At 38.5% G+C, this 20,221-nt stretch overlaps 1 long non-coding RNA gene across 1 annotated transcript; it reads left to right on the top strand.

Annotated features, from left to right (window-relative positions):
- The first annotated feature begins 14,397 nt into the window (after window positions 1-14,397).
- On the top strand, window positions 14,398-19,599 carry LOC121070917. The gene is made up of 3 exons (XR_005820294.1): window positions 14,398-14,526; window positions 17,670-17,854; window positions 18,546-19,599. It is a non-coding gene; the product is annotated as an uncharacterized LOC121070917 (long non-coding RNA).
- The last annotated feature ends 622 nt before the right edge of the window (window positions 19,600-20,221 follow it).

Here is a 20,221-nt window from a genome sequence, read left to right as displayed (position 1 = left end):
AATGGTTTGCTCACTCTGTCACGAAGTATAAGGGGTCTTCAAAGGACTAAAATCTCAAGGACAGACATTGTCAACTTGTTCATCTTTTCTATCTTTTGCACTGCTACAGTAAAACATTTCAAGCCTCGGTAGCATTGTTTTAAACTACAAATAGGATTAAAATCAGTAGAGCACCAAAAGGAAAAAGATGTTGAGCATACTATTTATTTCTTGGCGTACACTATGTAAAAGGATAATAGAGCATTTTGTGACAAAAATATCTTTCTGTATATGTATAGACAAAGATATATATGTGTATATATATATATATATAGCTGTGCTTCAGAGGAGATGCTGTTTGTTTTTGCCGATCACATGGAGCAAGATGATCTGTTCATCTTTCTCATAACAAAATATCCAGTATATTCAGTTGAAATGTTATTGATGTAATCTGAAAACATTTAATGCATGAATATTGTGGAATTTAGCTTAGGTATCTTGTAAAAACAAGCTCTTAAACTTTCTAAAAACACTCAGATGTTGGCGCGTCTCACTGTGTGTGTTTTAAGACTAAAAATCAGCTATTTATAGTTCATGGAACATTTTGTTAAAAATTTGTAAGCCAAGGCCTGCATAGCCAGCTCACCAACCCCATCAAGTGGTAAGGGATGATAAAGTACTAAAATTTTAACTCAGTTTCAAAATCTGTGCTGTCTTCCAGTGACAGGTTTAATTTGTTCCATTTTTTGTTTTACTTTCCTTTTTTTTTTTTCCCTTCAATTAATAATGTGGGAAGAGGTGTGTTTTTTGTCTGTTTTTTGAGGGCAAGGAGAAGTGGTACGGAGAAAACGTGGTCGGTAGATTGTGCATTTCAGTAGCCAGAATCTTCAGTGCTTTTACCTGCATCAGGTGGGTTTGCACTTCTCACTGTTCCTAGTGTTAGCTAAATGAGGCATATTTTCTTCAGTTTATACCTATGACAACTCTGTCCAAAAACCCCTTTAAAATGGCTGATTGAGCTCTTTTTTTAGGGCACTTAATCCTTCCTAAGGAAGTTCTTCAGAAACAAGGTCCTTCTAGGTCAGGGGCACAGCAGCCATTGACATTAAGACCAAGTAGCCAATGTTTTTACCTCAGGGACTTGCAGCCAGGATGCACTGGGTGCTGGGTACTTCCTGGTGGTACTGCTGGTAACTGCCTGAAGCCTGGAAATCCTTTGGTGGTTCTGCAGCATGCGTGTAGCTCAGCTGCGTGATACAGTTGCCCGAAATCAGCCTGGGATTTGCAGTCTACGATTTAATCAAAAACACAGCATGTATTCCTTAAGCCTGCAATTTCCTGAAATGTCAGCCTAATGATGCTTCTGTATGTTTTTATTTCTCTGCATGGAAAACCTGGTCCTGGTGAAACATGTGACTTTGAACCTTTAAGATTTTTTTCTGGGTTCACCTTTGCAGTCAGGTGGTTCGAGAAGGTGATGTGCTGAGCTGGCGGCTGTTTCAGCGCGCTGCCTCCTATAGACCTCATTTCTAGAAATTTGACTTTCCCAGGCATGTTGTAAAAAGACTTTGAATGCTGGAAGTGAGCTGAGAGACTGACCAGCTGGCAGAGGACCCAAAGTTGTGGTGCTGAAGGAAATGTTGAAAGGAAGAAATTTCAATTGCAGAATAAAGATTGAAGGGATAAATGGAAAAAATGAAGTTTGTGACAAAAATTTCTGCTTTGAAAAAAATGGTGCGATGAGTAACTTAGTCATAGTTATCCTGGGCACAGACAGACAACTCCTGATAGGAAGAAAAGCTTTTGTAATTAAGAATTGTCCTACATGACAATGAGTTCAAAAAAGGCTTAGTAGGCAAACTGTATTTGGCATTTCTGACCTTTGGAAGTGTGAATGTTCTTTAAGAATGGCTTTTGTGTAGGAAGGAATAGAAATATAAAGGACTCCAGACGTTTAGTAAGTCAGTAATCTCCAAATTCTGCTAAAACTGTTTTCAGGTGTTTTTATTACTGACAATATTTGTATTATAAGATCTGATTTGCTAGATATTTTTAAAATCTGTGTTATATTTTTGAAAATAATAATCTCTTTGAATTATAGAAAGCACCGTGTCTCCGTGAATAGAAACAAACTGGAATAGGGCAATGCAAAGGAAAAATAAACTGCATTATTTCCTTGAACAGGGTGCATGAGTGGATCCTCTTTTTCCTATGAGCAAAATAAGTCTGAAACAATTGGCAGAAATTTCATTATGATCCCGGATGTGGGGGTATCCTTGCTCCTGTGCTCTTTCTTTAAGCCTGCAGGTGGCAGTAAATTTACGTCCAAATTACTGGTAGGTTTTGAATATTCTGTCAAGATCCTGTTAGTTTTTTTTGCTTTGTTTCTTTTAGTTGTAGCACTATTACAATTGGTTTTAATCCTAATGCATGCTAATTAAGGGATATTTAGAAAGAACAGATAGTACACAGAGCTCTAAAGAAGGATTATCTTTTGCTACTGTATCGTGAAGGAAAATTGCTTTGTAAAGGCTTAGGAAGCAATAGAAACGGATTAGATGTTTTCTAGTTGCTATAGAAACAAAATATGTAATTAAACAAAATGAAATATATTTAAACTCTTACACTGAAAAGTACTTAGGAAAGGTTGGACAGTGAGTGTTTTATATTGCAACATCAAGAAATAAACAGGATTTGGGATTATTTTTCTAATACGATTTTTGTCTACTGCATATTTGGCACTCAGCTAACTCAAAGCAAAAATATTTTGTTTCCTAGGGTGAAGTTATAAAAAGGAGTGTTAATCAGTAAGTAATACATTGAGGTCTCTCATCAGTACTGCTGCAAATTATTAACATTGATATTATGTGATACTGATGATACTATGATACAAACTTTAAGTACATTTTTTGGGGGGAAAAACAAACGTAAATTTAACTAAACAGTTCATATTCATATACTTTAAAATAACAGATCACTTCAATGCTTATTATTCTATAAGAGTATATTAAGAGATTCACATCCTTGCTCTGTGACGTTTATGCTTGCTGTTTATAACATCAGTTTCGCATACCATTCAAAAGATGACTCTTAAAAACATTGGAGACGTGTAACAATGTCATGTTAACATTTTGAGCTGTAAGTCGGTATTTTTGGATTAGTTCATCTGCAAGACAAATGAATATAAGACGATTTCGTATCAGATAATGTGTCAAAAGATCTTCCATCAAATCAGCAAGTAAGTACTGTGGGTTTAGCATGCATTTCGAGTCAGCGAGCAGTTAGTACTAGCTGCCAGAAGAGGGCACTTTGAGGTTTCTTATGAAATGTTATTTACTTTGAAAGTTTCACCTGAGTTCTCAATTGTTTTCTTTCTCTTCTTTCTTTCCTCTTCTCTCTCTCTTCCTCTCTCTCTCTCTCTCTCTCCTCTTCCTCTCTCTCTCTCTCTCTCTCTCTTCTCTCTCTCTCTCTCTTCTCTCTCTCTCTCTCTCTCTTCCTCTCTCTCTCTCTCTCTCTCTCTTCCTTTCTCTCTCTCTCTCTCTCTCTCTCTCTCTTCCTCTTCTCTCTCTCTTTCTTCTTTCATCATAAGATTTCATGGTTTAAAGTTCAGAAGGGTAGCAGTGACTGTTACTGCTCTTTGGTAGCTTAATTCTGAAGTTGACCACATTTGCTAACAGTAAATTAAGGACGCATGCTTCCATGGAAGGATCTTTTATTTAGCACATGGCTCAAAGTGTGGCCATAGGAGGAGCACTAAAATTGGTTAGCTTTCAGTTCTACAGAAAAGAAAAAAGAGAGACACGTAAAATGTGTCAATATATGATTTGTCATCTTTATTTGTCAGAGTGAAGCAAATGAAGGAAGATAAAAGAAACCCTGTATTCACATCAATGTTTGCTTTCATGTTCAGGTACTTACTACAAAACGTGGCTAAAATGACAGAATCTACCCCATCCAGGCACTGTTTACCTTGGAAACACTTTTTATGCGGTATGCCTCCACCTGCTTGCAAGGCTTCTACGTGAAATGAATTTATTTTATCCCTTCTTATGATCCTTCCTTTATTTTACGGTACCTAGTTGTAGTCCTTGGCACCTCCAGGTCTCAACAAATCATAGGACACTTCAGAAGGGGACACAGACAGCAAGCTCTGCCTCAAGGGCAAAGTCTGTCCCATCCCTACCCGCTCACTTGAGACCAAAAGGGAAATAGAGGGGGAAAAAAAGGAGGAAGGAAAATCCTGGAATTCTCTGAGACAGGAATTCATTTCAGGTCTGCCTGCCTACCTTTTATTCCTCCAACAACCAGTTGTTTCATCGTCAGGTATGTGTGCCCTGTTGTGATGGCCTATATTTAAATTGATTTCTAAAGCATCTCATCCATTAGTCCAGGCAACCAATGCTATCATACAAGTATCTTTAAGTAAACAAACAAAACCTAGAAAAATATTTTGACTTTTTCCCTTTGGTTTTCTTCTTTTGGGTTGTGTGCTGAAACCCATTCGTCCTCCATGCTTTAGCCTACCTGCCACTGCTAAGATTTCAGAAGGCAAAGACTTTTTTTTTTTTTTTTTTAAATCAGGCGAAGTTACCTGGAGTTCTTCATAATTACAACGTAGACCAATCTAACAAAGAAATTGGTTGTGTATGGTGGGGAAAATGTGTTGTTTTTAAATGTTTTTTGGAGTGTTTTTAGGTTAAATAAATAAATAAACGTATTCTACAATCAAGATGCTGCAACTTAGAATGTAACATCACCACTGCCACCCCAAAACAAAAATTGCAAAAAATGTTTAAAAATGAGGGGAAGGCAATGCCAAAGATGTGTTAGAGATGATCCCAAAAAACCCATGTGGGCAGGTATACTTGTGTTTTAGTAAAACCATTGCTTAATTATTAAGGAACAGGTTTATTTTGGAATATTATGAAAGCGTCTTCTTCTTTACATGCATTTGAAGACACTGAAGTGAAACACAATTAACTGATATTATTTACTTGTATGTGTTTAAAGTTAATAAACATTTGTCTAGCGTCTTGCCTTAAGTTACTAAATTATTTCCATTTGAAATTCTTCTGTGATTCTTCACTTTTATCAATAGTTCAAAAAATCTTTTATGATACAAAATGCTGTAATGGTTCAGATGTTATTTTTTCAATCCTGTCAAAAAACATTTTAACATGTAAATCTGGTACTTAAGTCCTGTCTGCGCTGGTATGAAATATCTGCCTGTTTATAAAAATTCCAACACTTTGGATTATATTTTGTTATGCACAACTGTATCTAACAGAAAAACAAAAGGAGTAAATCAGTGACACTTCTCTAGAACTAAGAGATATAAACACTACCCACACTGAATATTATCCCAAAACTTTCAAAATTTAATTGAAGAAAATATTTGGGTGCAATCTGTCCAGAGAATAACTGCTTTTGGATGTCTAGTAATTGGCTGTTAATATCTCTTATTGATAAGTGGTTCTGTTTGTTCTTCACATGTTGAGTTGCATTTTGAGCTTGAATTTCTCTGAATGTCTTCCTTCCTTCCTTCCTTCCTTCCTTCCTTCCTTCCTTCCTTCCTTCCTTCCTTCCTTCCTTCCTTCCTTCCTTCCTTCCTTCCTTTCTTTCTTTTCCCAAATTTTTCACAAGAGGATTGTGTCTTAGCTTTGTGAAAAAACTGCTTAGGGACATTTTTTTTTCTCCTGTCTCCTAAGCCTTCCCTAATGGAGTCATCTGATCCTAATGAAAAACTGCCCTAATGTCTCTCATGTCAAATGGAAGCAGTAGGTGCTATCTGTAGTGTTATTACAAACAAGCGAAGTAAAGAAAAGAGTTCAGAAAGTTAGAAAAATTGTGAATTGCACTAAAACACCAAGGAAAAAAAATCTTATTGGATGTCTGAGTCCTCTGAGCTGCTATGTTCTTGCTGGTTATAGGTTGGTTGCTCTGCCTCCTTGTGTGGATGCACTGGCATGCTTACCTTAATGCATTGTAACACATATCTGCCTGTCCTGTGACTCTTGCTGGCAGAATCCCCCCCCCCTTCCACCTGAGTTGTTTGAGCTGCATGTGCTGAATCATCTGGTGGCTGCTGGCTTCTCTCTCTGCTATGAGATTGCAGCGCCTTAGGATAATACACCTCACGGGTAAGGGGAAATCACCACAAGCGTTGTATCCAGTGTTATTGCTGGAAATCTTGTTTTACCTCACTATAATGCAAAATTGTCACCATTTACTTATCCTCTTAAATGATTAACAATGTGCTCTGTGTTATGCTCTGTGTTTAGCATCTGTAAAATACCAAATTCCTAATTTTCTGTGGTTAGCACTACACCAGTCATTACATGACCCTTAAGCCATCTGCACCTTTCTAAAGGCTGAGACAATTATTCACTCTTTATTTTACCAACCAAATAATTTCCAACCTGCCTATCTTGGCAAAATGCTTGTAAAAATTGTTCTCCTTCAGTTTGCCACTCAGCTCTTGATTGCCTTGGTGTGAGGAGACAGCTAAAGTATTTCAGTCCAGGGTATTTATTCAGCAGCAAACATATGATGCCAAAGCAGTTGGCGCACTGCTATGGTGGATATGAAGCTGCATGACAACTGCTAGGGCTTTCAAATACATTCAAATGCAACCTTCAAATGCATTCAAAAGAAGAAAATCTTTTTGTAATCACCATTTGGAGAAAAAATAACAGATGCTCTTTAAGAAGAGTGGGGGCTGAAAAGTTGTGTTTTCAAATTTCATCAAAAAAGTAGATGTGACAAAATTATAAAAGTATCAGATCAATTCAATCTTTTACAGGGAGATATATAGTATCTTATATATATTCTTAAATACCAAGGAAGACCATAGAACATTTTAGTGCTTCACAGTTCTTTAAGTGAAATAAGCTGGAATCCTCTCACTGGCTCCATCATGATGCACAGAGGAGTTATATCGTGAAATATGACGTAAAGCATTCACCAAAGTGAAATGATGGGTAAATGTGAGAGATTATAAAGTGCCAGAATACATTCCCCAAACATCTGAGGAAGAGCTTAAGGTACCATTCTACCACCAATTATTCTAAGTCTCTTGTGGGCAAGATCCAGAGGAGCAGGTACACGGCTGAGTCTGCTTGCAGGTGCTGCAGACAGCAATAGTGCAGTACCGTGCTGAACAGCCTGAAACTCGGCACCTGTCGAAAAACTTGTGAGATACTGTGATAAAATGTATTATTAATTGCAAAACACAGATACTAAATTCTCATATTTGTTCAGGTTCTTTCATTCTCTTATTGCGTGGTCTTGCTACTTGTGTAACTGCAGTATTACTTAAATCTTTAAATAGAAAGTAAGGGAAAGCTTACATTTTTATTTATTTTATTTTTTTAAGTCTTTCTTCCATTGTTTCCCTTTTAAATAGTTTGAGATGCATATAAATATTCCTCATGATTAGGTAGTAGCGAGCCAATTCCAACATGCCTACAAATGAACCATTTTTAATCAGGCTTCATGTGAATTGGGCTCTATCATAAAAATTTCATGCTCAACTCACAAAAAGCTGTTTCTCATTTTAAGTAATGCTCACTGTGTTTTTTCTTTTTTCTTTTCCTGCTTTTATGGGATATAAATAGCCCGGTATTGTTTGGAATAGCATAGCATAAAAATGTTTTTTCTGGCTATGTAGGATTCAGGATGTGGTTTGCTTTATTATTGTGTTTTATAATACAAGAAAGTTTTTTTTTTCTCCTTTTTTTTTTTCCCCCAGAAGGCTCACCCTAACACATTCATATTTTATTTTATGAAGGAGTCTATTGCCGTAGTGGTTATCTCCTGATACCTTAGACCAGACTAATGACGTTATCCCTAGTTTTGACTTTAGAAACATACCTAGCCAGACTGTTGTTAGCAGCTGTGTTTGGTGATATCCACTTAGAAATGCTTTCAGCTTTGCCAGCTTTGGGGAAATTGGCATCCTTCCCTTCGCAGGAGCAATTGCAGCGTGGGTAGGCAGCCACGTTCCTACCTCTGGGTGTTGCACAAACAGCTCTCAGCCGGCCCTCGCTGTCACCAGGGGAAGCAGGGGAAGCCCATCCTATGTGTATTTTATATCAAAAGCAGTGAGCAAGCAAAACACAATGAGGGATAGGGTTTTATTTCCTTTACATCTTTGTTTATAACTTTTATAGTGCTTTATGTCTTAATTGTAAATGTAATCCTAAATGTTCAAACTGTTGCCTGCTGTCCATATTTTTTTTTGTTCTTGGTAATTTGTAGCCTGAAAGTTATCACAGTACACAGTTTCTTTTCTAAACTGCTAGGAAGTGATCAGAAACAATCATGAGAAGAGTATTACAGACATACTTTGGAGTTTTCTATGCATATTATCATGTTTGGGAATTTAATTTTTATAGTTGGTACATCAAGTTTAAATATGTGTAATGTACATGGATTTTCTCTTTTTCTTTTTTTCTTTTTCTTTTTCTTTTTCTTTTTCTTTTTCTTTTTCTTTTTCTTTTTCTTTTTCTTTTTCTTTTTCTTTTTCTTTTTCTTTTTCTTTTTCTTTTTCTTTTTAAATGCTGTGAGGAATTCTTGAGGAAAACAGAAAAATAAAGAGGATTTACGGCTTTGCAGCTTGTTCAACTAACAGGGTATTGCCACGTGCACCAGGAGCACCAGCAGCACGCTCATGGCAGCAGCAATTCCAGCCAGGGTGCTGAGGAGCTGGCCATCGCCATAACCATACCAGCAACTGCACCACCTGTGGGGCCTTGTCCTTGTCCAAAAGGCAGCACCTTCTCCTGTGAACATCCTTTGTGGCTGACAGTAGAAATGAGCAGAATTGCTTTCTTTAGAGAAAATCCCATAAGAGCTTGAAAGACCTAAAAAACTGTAGGTGTACAAGGAAGAGTGCTATTCCAGCCACTCTGAGGACCTGCTATTCAGTTCCAGTTGTTTACCTTTTGTTTTGTGTAGTGTAGATGCCTGTTAATGTTGGTTTAACTCTGTGCATATCAGGTGCTGTCAGAACAGGCAGACCACTCTTGTACCTGAGAAACCTGTGGATGAACGTTTGCATTCCTGAAGGGCCTTACTGACCTGAAGGAGGGTTGCAGAGGTATCAGATCTGCTTGTGTGTGTGTGCATCTGTTGAAGGATCAGGCTTTTGTCTTTCAATGAAAATGGAGAATTACCTACCTTCTCTCAGTTTCTATATTTAGAACTTCTGTACTCCTAAGGCTACCCTGTCACTGTCTGTGCCACTGATGGTGTTCCTTCCAAGCTGGTAGGTACAGATGTGAGCTACAGCAGCAGTTGAAATTGCTGTTGACATTGCATAATATAGAATTTGTCTGTTAATGTTTTGCATAAGATCACCTTAGGAAAGCTATAGAAATATTTTTCATAGTGGTCTGTGATTTAAACCAGAGGTATTTTTTACACACAGAAACAGAAAATGGGAGCCCTGTGCCTTGCTGTGAAGTGTGGGCAAGGTTGGCTTCTCTGTGGGTTCAGGGTCAGGCACACAGCATCTGGGGGTTGGCAGGGTTCCTCAGGTGTTTCCTTCCCTGGTTATTCACCTCAATCAAATTCTCTTCACAGTTTGCTGCTGGGTCTTGCAAGTGCTGGGGCTGGCAGAGAAATGTCTGGGAGAAATGAGAAACGCACTCGTCAGTGCTTGGTGCCTGCTGAAATGCACTTCGGGTGATAGCCTGAGGCATCTGAGTCTGGCGGACCTTGGGTGAAGATTTCGGAGGAAATAACAAGGACTTGCTTTTGAGAGTCTAGTAAATGGAGTTGAATTTCTCTGCAAGGTCCTTCATTTTGCTGAATGCTGGAAGCTTCACAGCAACTTCTCTAAAATAAACAAAATTATTGAGTTAAAAGAGAAAATATGAATGCAGTTCGTGCACTAGCACTTGTATTATTTTCATTTTAAAACAGCGTACATTATTTTTCAATCTTTATGTGCGGTGACTACTCACTTTTAAAAGCATTTATCTGCCATTTATTTGCTAACACTGATATCCTGTAATCCAGAAAAAACAATCTGTGATTTTTGGAATAAAAGTGTGTAAAAACTTCTCATATTTTGAGGGTATATGAGCACTTGGTTACTTGGCTAATATAAGAAAATATGGTCTTAGACGTACAAAGAATGAAGATGTAAAAATGGTATTATTAAGGAGAAAAAACTTTAATTGGATGGATCATCACAACAATTCTTACCTGATTTGCACAAAACCCAGAAACCCATCTCAGGAATGTAAATTTAAGTCTGTTTCAGTTTTAGTCTGTTAGAAATGCACAGAGCACATTGTGATCCAGGGTGGTTTGGATGTAATATTCCGCCTGTTTTTCGTAATAATGCTCCTGGAACTCAGTTATTCCTGCGCCGCATTGTTGCGAGGTCAGAGCATACAAACACCAGTTAGCAACTTGGTCTTCTTCAGACCAGAAAAATTTCAACACCAGAAATCCTAAAGGTGGGATTACCATATTGTGAATTGGCTTTTTTGTTGTTGTAGTGTTTTATTTTTTTAATTTAGTATTATTTTTTTGTTACCATTGCACTTTCAAAACCTTTTTATTTTTTTTTCTTGTAAGAAAGGAGGGTTTGGCTAGTAAAGAACTGAATTGCTTAACACACTATGTGCTTCAAAGGACAGCAGGAAAGAGATTCTCGTTTTCATAGAACTACTGGTGCATATAAGGACAAAGTGCTTGCTCTGTTACTCATTAATTTCTTGGAGGGAATCACACAGAAGATATCCATTTAAAACCCAGCTCTGTTTCTATTTTCTATTAGTGCATCCTTGTACTTTTAGTAATGTCATCACTTATTCTCTGCTGAAATCTTCTGAACATCTAAAAGTATGGAAAAGGATGGGTTTGCTCTGAAGTCATAAGTACTGGGCATGTTCAGCAATGATTATTTGTACCTTTAATAGTTGTGTGATGGCTTTGTGATGTTTAATTAAAACACAGCTCAAAAACAGGTCTTCAGAGGATAAAAATACAGTATTTTTAAACAGGTAGAACATACTGTGTTCCTTTTTATGTGATTTCTGGAAAGACCTAAAATTGTGGTTTCTCCTGTTTGTGGATGTGTCTTTTTTCCTCTGAGAATGGAATAAGGGATCTGACTAGAAAGTGTTTTTTTGTTTGTTTTGTTTTTTTGGTGGTTTTGTTTTTAAATTTTTGAGCTGCTAGAAAGGTGAAATAAAATGAAGAACCTGTTATAGCATAAGTCCCTTTATAAGACGTACTTAGAGAATTTATTTCTGTGTTTTCAGGGTCATGTTTGCTTCTAGTTTTCTCATCCAATTTGCACAGAAAATGAATATATGCCAATTATGTTAACTATTAAATTCAAGGTTTTCTATTGTTGTGAGAAGAAAGGGTTCCAGAAACCTTATAGAAAAAGTACACAAATATTGAGCATCCTTATTGCTCCATTCTGATTTATGTACACTGTTATTTATGAATGGCTTCCTTCTAATTAGATTTGCAATATAAAACAAGTCTCACTGATATAATAAGGATTAAAATGTACAAGCGTGGGCATTAACCATTTAGACTTAGCCAAAATCTTCTAGTTTATGTAATGGGCTATATACCACATAAAAGAATTTGGAAATGTTTTATATGGTTGTTAAGACAGTTTTACGGGAAACAGCTTCAATCACTACATGAAAACCCAGGTTCTGTTTCCAAAGATTCTTTTCCACTCAGACTGTGGAAAGTTTGAGTTTTGCACTAAGCTGGCAAAAATAAAAAATAAAAATACTGCAGTATGACTCTTTGCAGGACAGAGGGAATTCTTAGTGTTTGTCGGGAAAGCTGTGAGTCTAATGTAGAATAAGGATAATCTGCTATATCCAACTACTACAAAAATAAAATGCCTCCAGTGTTTTTAGTTAAGTAGGCATTTTCTGCTTCCAAATACTTCCTAAACTCAGATTCATGTTTTTCCTGCTGAAGAGTGGCCAAAAATAATGTGATGGCAAAGATATATTAAGGGAAACTTAAGTCTAACATGGCAGCGTAATTTACACTAAGCTTACAGTACACCTCTGCGTGTGTATTTGTGTATGTTTACATACCTAAACATGTATGTATATAGAAATACACACCAGTCTCTCCAAAGGAAGACTGCAGACCTACTGTGATACGTCCAGTGCACCTAAGTAATATACAATAAGCTGAAGCCCTAGACTACATGTCTTATTTCAAGAAATGAAGTACTTTGTCAGGAATTACCCAATAGAATAGTTTAATATACTATTATCAAACCTATTTTGTAAGCCAAGTTACTTGGTGCAGGACATGTTCATCTGTAGGGAGGTAAGTTTGGATGTTTCATGGTTACCCCGTAGCAGAAGTTGGCACGTTGTCCTGCAGACTGCTTTGCTGGCTACGTGAGTGTGTGACCTGAGCATATGTCACCCTGGCAGTGGGGTGTTTCTGGTCACCTCAGCATGTTGGGATGGATGTGGAAAAATGCAGTGCCTGGCTGGTGCCAGTGGTGAACATACAGAAACCTGCTGCTAGCATACAGTTCTCAGCGACATCCCTGCTAAATGGGCTGTTGTAATGGGCTGCTCATGATACAGTAAACACCTTGCTTATAAATCCTGGATCTGGGTGAAACTGGTAACCCAAGGCAAACACAGTTGTAGCAATCATTAGCTAGCTCCAGAACTACAGGCAAAGGCTCAAGCTATGAATGGGGCTCTTTCTAACACATATGAAACAATATGCTTCAATATAACTTAGTAAGAGATGTTTAGGTGTATTGTGTTGACCTTATTTTATTTTATTTTTTTTTGCCTTATGTCAAGTCAGTTTAACGTGGCCAATACTCCCTCCCTTGCTTTTCCTTCCTATACAAACTCAATATATACCTTTGATGTAAAAAATCTTTATTCCTTTTTACAGGGCTATAAAAATGCAGGAATGCCATATAACTTGCAAAATACTCTGTCTTGTTTGTTTGACTTTATATTGCTATTTCCATCCTATTGGCCTCTCCCTCCAGAAAAAAAAAAAAAAAAAAAAAAAGCATTAATCTATCTTAATGAAAAACAGCTTGTTTAGAAGAACTGTTTATCTTGCTAGTAGTAATCTGTTTTGGTTTTGTATATCAGCAAAGTGGAGACTATGATAGAGGAGAGAAATTACTCAGAGAAGTACAAAATCCCTATGTTGACACACAGTATTTAGGATTGAACAATGCATCTTTTAACTGCTCTTCTAATTTCTCTTTGGATATTTTTGCATCTTGAAAGTGTTAATGTTGATGGATTCTGAGATTGGAGAGGTGGAGCAAACCATAAGCACACATGACCCATCCCAGCTGTTGCTGTCTTGGCACTAAAGTCAATGCATGGCTTTGGAGAGCCTTTTGGCAATCTGCTTTTATTTGATGCAGAGAATGCAAGGCCATAAGAACTTGGTATGCACTGTTCAATGCATGTATGTTACTTCTTACTAGAATTTGAAAGTGCACATACATTCATAGATTAAAGGAAGAACAGTGGTGAAAGGGAAGCATTATTCTCCCTGTATCCTAGGCAGATGAAGCAAAACTTAAGTCTTGAGGTGCTCTAGAACTGGTCTCACTGAGATCCCTGAGGGAGAAAATGACGACGCACACTCCTCTTCCCACACCTCCCCCAGCTTTGCACAGGACCAGCTGCAGAATTGCAAGGAAGTATTTTTATCCAGCACCCCAAAGAGAGTCTGAGTGAATTGTAAACAGACTCAATAGAGCCTTTGACCTTAGATCATCCTGCCACGTTCGCCTCCGTCTGAATTCATAGCTTTATCCCTTACCACACCTGTTCTCATCCCATTTCTTTCCTTTTCTTTCCTGCCTTACTATGGCATGTCTGAAATTTGTACATCATCTGTTACAGAGAGGGCCACATGTTCTGCTAACTGCCCTTCCCAGCACTAGGTGCAGTGGACTAATGAATCATTGTGCAAATCCACATATGTGTATTGGTAATTACATTGGTAGTTTATAGCTTAGCACAGCAGTCTGTGGCAATTTCATATATTCATAGGAAAGGAAATATCACATAATCCTTCTGCTATAACAGATGCAAAACATACACGTTTTTTTTTTCTCTGCAGAACTTTTTTTTTTTTTTTCTGCATATTTCTATGAGGATGACTAACGTCCTAAACAGTCAAACAGAAAGCAGTAATGAGTCTGGGGAAGGTCAAAGTGTGCTCTTCCAAATCCAAGCAGTGTGAGCTGGGTGAACAAAACCAGTGGTCTTTCTTTTGCCTTAGTCTCCTATTAATTTTCACTCTCATTTGCTGTTGAAAAACTGTTTTCTCACCAGTCCAGTGCACTGCCTGAAAAAAAATCCATTCTGATGTCACAAATGCAATTTCAATGGGTTTAGTAAGAATAACTACCCTTTAATGCATCTGTCCTTTTCTGAAAGGAACTCACAGGAAGAAGTTCCTTGAACAACAGTGTCTGCAAACCATGTCAGAACACAGCCCAGGAGGAGAGGGTTATCTGGAGCTAGTGCTGCATCCTGAGATGTAAGTTGGTGCGATACTTGGCTGAACAACAGACAGAAATTATGCATGATTCAAAAAAAAAGAGTGAGTGGCAGCCAAATACTCTGATAAGAAGTCGCTGAGGTGGACTGGTAGTATTAACATCAGTATTGTGAACAGAGAGGTTTCTTCTTTAATGCACCCTGCTGTGTTAGATGACCTCTTGAAGTCTATTTCAGCCCTGCATTTTTATGATTTCACGGCAGTATCTCAGTATTTTGGCACATATTCAAGCTCCTGTTCTTCCTTTCTCTGCTCTGTGTTCTCAAGTTGCTAGGGCAAAAAAAAAAAAAAAAAGGGGGGGGGGTTTGGTTCAAGTTCTTGCTTTTTAAAAGCACAGGCTGCTGCTGCACTCCGTGAAGAGAAAAAGGTGGGAACGTGTTTGTGTGTGGGGTGGGTGGAAGGCAGAAAAGGAGGTCCTCACAGCTCCCTCAGCCCTCCTGAGCACCGCAGAAAGAGATGATTGAGGAAATATTACACACTGGAGGGGAAGATAGCACAGAAGTTGCGGAATGCACTAGGATAAAGGGGGACAAGAAGAAAGAGAATCATACTTCAAAAAGCAGGTCACAGCCACAGTGTTTCCTTCCCTATACTATCTCTCTTTCTGCCTGCCCTGTGGTGGATATTTTTATAGTCCCTGCATGGGAGCGGGAGAGAGGACGTGGGGAGGGCTCCTCTGCAGGTATAGCTGAGGATCTCTGCTATCGGATGCTGTTCCAAATTTTGATCCCTGTGAGGTTCTCACGCTCTCTGGTTTTATACGAACACTTGGTGGATTATAACAAAAGAGAAGGGCTCTCGCCTTGCCTGGCTGGTTTACTGACCTAAGGAAAACTGGCAGTGCTTTCTGTCTTCTAGCACCAGTGAGAGAGCTGCTGTTCACTCCCATCTTTAACTTGTGCAGGACAGAGCAGCTGGAGCCAAATACTTCCATTGGCTACTCTATCCTGAAATACCAACATTTCTTACCATTACCTAAATACCTAGATATGAATGGTGCCTACTAAAGAATTTGTAAGGCACAAAACTTTTCCTTACACAGTGCTAAGTATTACATTGTGGAGAACTGAAACTGCCACTTCCCATTGGAAATGGAGCAATTTTTAAGCCAGCTTTAAAGTTTAAAATACAGATATTCTAATCTTGGTCTTTTATTGTCCCATCTCTTCAAGGTACTAAGTAGTATTTCAGAAAATGATCCTGTGTTATATTTGGATCCTCCATCCATGTATGTATAACATCAAAAAGCATATTAAAGATTTGTTTTAGCCAAAGACTGCTTTAGTCAAATGAATTACTTCTCTGAGTGTAAACAGGAAGGTATATTAAGTATGCTTGTAGGGATGAGGCCTTACATGTATGAACCTCCAGTCCGCATTGTATCTCTTGTGACTAGAAAACCTAGTGAGAACACCTGGATGAAATAGGAAGGAAGAATAGTCAGCATTGTAAATCCTAACATTGTAAAAAAACAAGCAAGAGCTACTGATACTTATAGGAAGAATTTTTTATTTATTACATTCTGAGTATAAATATGAGTATGTAAAACACTTTGGCCTGTCCTTTAAGAACAAAAGTTGTTGTGCTGCCGTCTGGGAGCCACAGCCTGTGGTCACTCCCCTGGGACAGGCACCAGATCGCTGACTCTTGTCAGCTGTGCAGGGCAGCAGCGCAGAGGTGCTGCTTTTAGACATGGAGAATTTCAGATGTGGAAGGAGAAGGCTAGCCGCGAAATTACTGCAGTCTGTGTTTTGGCCCTTCATTTTTTGTTCATGTTTATAAAGGCAGTAAAGACTAAGTCATGCAAAGCAGCAGGAGTTTCTTTCCCACTTCACAGTTTAAAGGTCCGCAGGGATCTGCTAAGCCTTTAAGGTCATAAGCGTACAGAATAAAAGAAGAGGAAACTAATGAAAAGCAGGTGATTCTGTGCTAACTAAAAGCAGTTTTGCTTGGGGCAAATTAACTTGAAATTAAAAAAAAAAAGCTTAGTCGCATTTAAGGTGAAAATATGAAAAAAAGTATTTTATTGTTTTTAAAATATAAAATCTCTGTTCAGTTCCATTTATAATGAAAATTATTACAAAGCACAGACTGAAGATAAATACAGGATTTAAAGGGTTCCTGAATTCTGCAGGTTAGACCCCTTTTTGGACAAAATTTCTGTGAAATATGCTGGAAATTTTGTATGCTGGATGTGAAGCTGAAAACAATTTGTAACAATTTGCAAAGAAATAGGGAAAACATTTATTTTATCAGGATATCCTTTTGCTTTTACTTCCATCTTTCAAAAACTCAGAGAAAGAAGGCTAACGTGTTTGGTGATTCACTATTCCATAAACTCTCATGGAAAGGGCCATGGAAAATCTGCTGTAATGAGTAGGTATCTATAAAGGGCTCATTTCTGTCTTACAGTTGTTTCTCTAGGGTTTTGTAGAGTTTAAAGCAAAAGCTCTCTTTTCAGTACAGGCATTCTATTGTTTTTAATGAATAATCACATATTTCAGAGCCAGGTTGATTTAATGATTATATGAAAATGTTACCACTCTGTATTACTAGGTGGTTGTTTTTTTTTTTTTTAATATATATATATATATATAATCAGCCTGAATTTGGAATAGCTAAATTATGTATGATTAAAGTAGCTATCAATAAACAATGCAGATCACATCCAGACAATTGAACAAACAAATAAACTGAAATCTTGGTTCAGTACTCTGTATACACATTAATGGATTTGTAAGAATTTAGAGCAGCTAGGAAAAAACTAACCCCTTCTGACAGTACACCTACCTGATGGCAATGAAAATCTTATCTCTTTTTATCAATTCTATTTGTCATTAAAGTGGATATTCTTTGCATTGAACTGGAGGAATGTTAAACTGATATTCTTTGCATTGAATTGGAGGAATGTTAAACCTGTCACTTGTGCACTGACTATTGCCTAGTTCATGCTTCTGGCCCACAATTTCTCTCCTGTCTATCTAAAGAAGAAGTTGTTCCCTGCTGGTAAGCAGGATATTCAAACAATAGCCCAAGTCTGAATAAGAATTTTTTGTTGTTGTTGTTCAGTTTGTATGTTTGTTTGTGTTTTCTCTTTTTCTTTTTTTTTTTTTCTTCCCCAGGTTCGACTGCTAGAAACCAAAGGGAATTTTTCCTCTCACCTTTGTAGCATGGGGCTCAATTCGCTTCCTAAAATCATCTGGGAATTCCATTTAACCAATGCCCTGTAGCATAAAGACCTAGAACATTGGTGTAGTTTCTTCTGTTTCTTTGTGGGACCTACTCCAGCTGTGGTTCTTGGTTTCAGGTTAGTTACAGAGTTCACCAAAGCTTTCTTGTGAGTGGTCTGGGTGTGAGTGGTGTGAGTTTTCTGTGAGTGGTCCATGACCTGGGGCTTTTCCTGAAAGATTGATGACTGTGGGAATCACTTTTGGAAGGAGTCCTATCTCAGCCTTCTGGAGTGCTGGGATTTCCCCTGGCAGGGGAATTTTCCGTAGTGTTTTTTTCCTCCCCTTCTGTCTCATATTAATAGTTTGAAAATTAATGCAAGTCTTCAGGCCTAACAGAGGAGGGTGTCCATCTTCCTCTGAAGTAACATTTGTGGAGATGGTTACTACCCTTCTGCTGCACATTTACCACCTACTATGAGCACAGCAATGGAAATCCATTGCAAAAATGATGAGTTAATTAGAGCCAGAAACTGTGGGAGTTCTTTGCCTCAAATATATTTTTCAAATTCACATTGTATAGATGTTGCATTCAGAATTGTTGTGAGGCCTGTTTTTACTGTGCCCTATTTTCCCCCAAAATCTTGGAGGTGGACATAGTACTGAACTGAAAAGAAAAGATAATTGTGTTCGTAGTTGATGTGAGTTCAACGATAATTTGATTTAAAATAAATTGAAATAACCTAGTGTGCTCCTTAAAGAATTAATGAAATGGTATAAGAATGTGTCCAGTATTGTGCATATTGAAATGGTTCCCTTTCTTGGTTGCAGTGCCCATTCATGCAGCTAAGGGAAAACTACAGAAAATTATTTATGTGTACCTTAAAACCAAGTCTTCTGCTTTACACAAAATGAGACTTTAACATTGCCTACAGTTGGTGTGAATAGTAAAAGAAACTGGAAACAAAAAAGTCCTTTGGAGCGCAGTTCAAGGGGGTCTGACACACTACAAGAAAGCCACATGACATCTGCACATTTTTCTGTAAGTTAGCACTGGAAAGAGGATAGAATTACCAGGAAATGTTGCCCTGTGATTTCTGCATTGAAGTGGCTGCATCTGTGCCACCTGTTGATGACATGATTGGAGCATTAGTTCTTGCTCTGCCTTAGCACTATTGATAACTCTGCTTAACATCGCCACAGGGGAGGCTTTGTTGGAGGCTGCAGTCACTTTGCCTGAGCAATGGTGTACATTGGCTCCTCCATTCAACCCTTTTTTTCTGACATTAGCGCATTTGAATGGGCCACCAGTGAAGCCATTCAGTGAGAACATGCACCGGGACTCCTGGGTGGCCTGGGCCGCGCTGAGAACCCTTGTTAATGGACTGCGAGCCACAGCCTATTGAGGTCCATGAACTCGGTGACCAAAGAAAAGTGAGACAAAGATGTCCTTCGGCAGAACATGTAGGTCAGTGCTGGACAAAGGCGGACATCGACCAGTCAAACCTATTTGATTACTGAGCTGAAAAGGGGACACCTACTGCCATGAGAGTGCCCCTCCCACAGGCCTGGGCCACCCTCACCTGCATGCAGGCCTGCGACAGCCTGCACAGCCCTGGCCCTGGCCTGTGACAGCAAACCCGTCCCTAGCACCTGTGTGCCAGCCTGCCAGGCCCCGGCCCTGGACCCGGCCCACGCAGGGCCTGGCTGGTGCTGGGGTGGCCTGTGGTCGGTGTAGTCACCACTGCAGGTTGCTCAGAGGCATGCATATAATCCTACTGTGTATCAGTCATGTTTAGACGTGTATAGCATATATGTATTTGTATGTTTATACCTGAGAAGTGGCGGCTAGTCATGACTGAAATGCTGAATTAAACTTCTGCTGTTGGTTTGTGCGTATGGTTTTTGATAAAGGGAGCGATCCTTTCCAAACATTGACTACAAATCAGCGAGGTTGAAATGGGAAGTGGCAGATGCTGTGTGTCACTCCTAAATAACAAATATGTGCCACATTACAATTGTGTCCTGTTGAAAGAGGATTTTCACTGAGGTTTGCCAGTGAATCCAAAATATTTGTCTCCATTTTTTGTTTTGGTTCTAACTTATACCTGATGACACGAACAGCTCTTGGTTGTGATCATTAAAACTACTCTGTTAAGCCAGTCAGACACCAGGTAGTGAGATCTTCTCTTCTGAGGGTTAAGGAAAAAAGGCCAGGGGGAGCTGGCTCTATATGAGCTCTTTACTGGGCTAAAGCTAAAATGGTCTGATTCAGATCAGTGGCTTGAAAGCCCTTGGTTGGTTTTGAATAATGACAGCATGCAAGACTACCCCTGTCCTTGCATATTTGTGTGCTCTCCCTGGAGTCCTTCGGGCAAGAGATTATGTTTCTTCATGCAGATTAACAGTAGTGCTGTGAGAAGCGTTCTGAACCCCAAATATATGTTGTGAGCTCAAGTATTGACTTTTCTAATTTGATGAACTGATGGGGACATGCCTTTTCTATT

The sequence above is a fragment of the Cygnus olor genome, chromosome 5, assembly GCF_009769625.2.
Source record: "Cygnus olor isolate bCygOlo1 chromosome 5, bCygOlo1.pri.v2, whole genome shotgun sequence".
NCBI classification, from domain to species: domain Eukaryota; kingdom Metazoa; phylum Chordata; class Aves; order Anseriformes; family Anatidae; genus Cygnus; species Cygnus olor.
The sequence above is the reverse complement of the archived record's forward strand: the minus strand, read 5'-3'. Positions and strand labels throughout refer to the sequence as shown.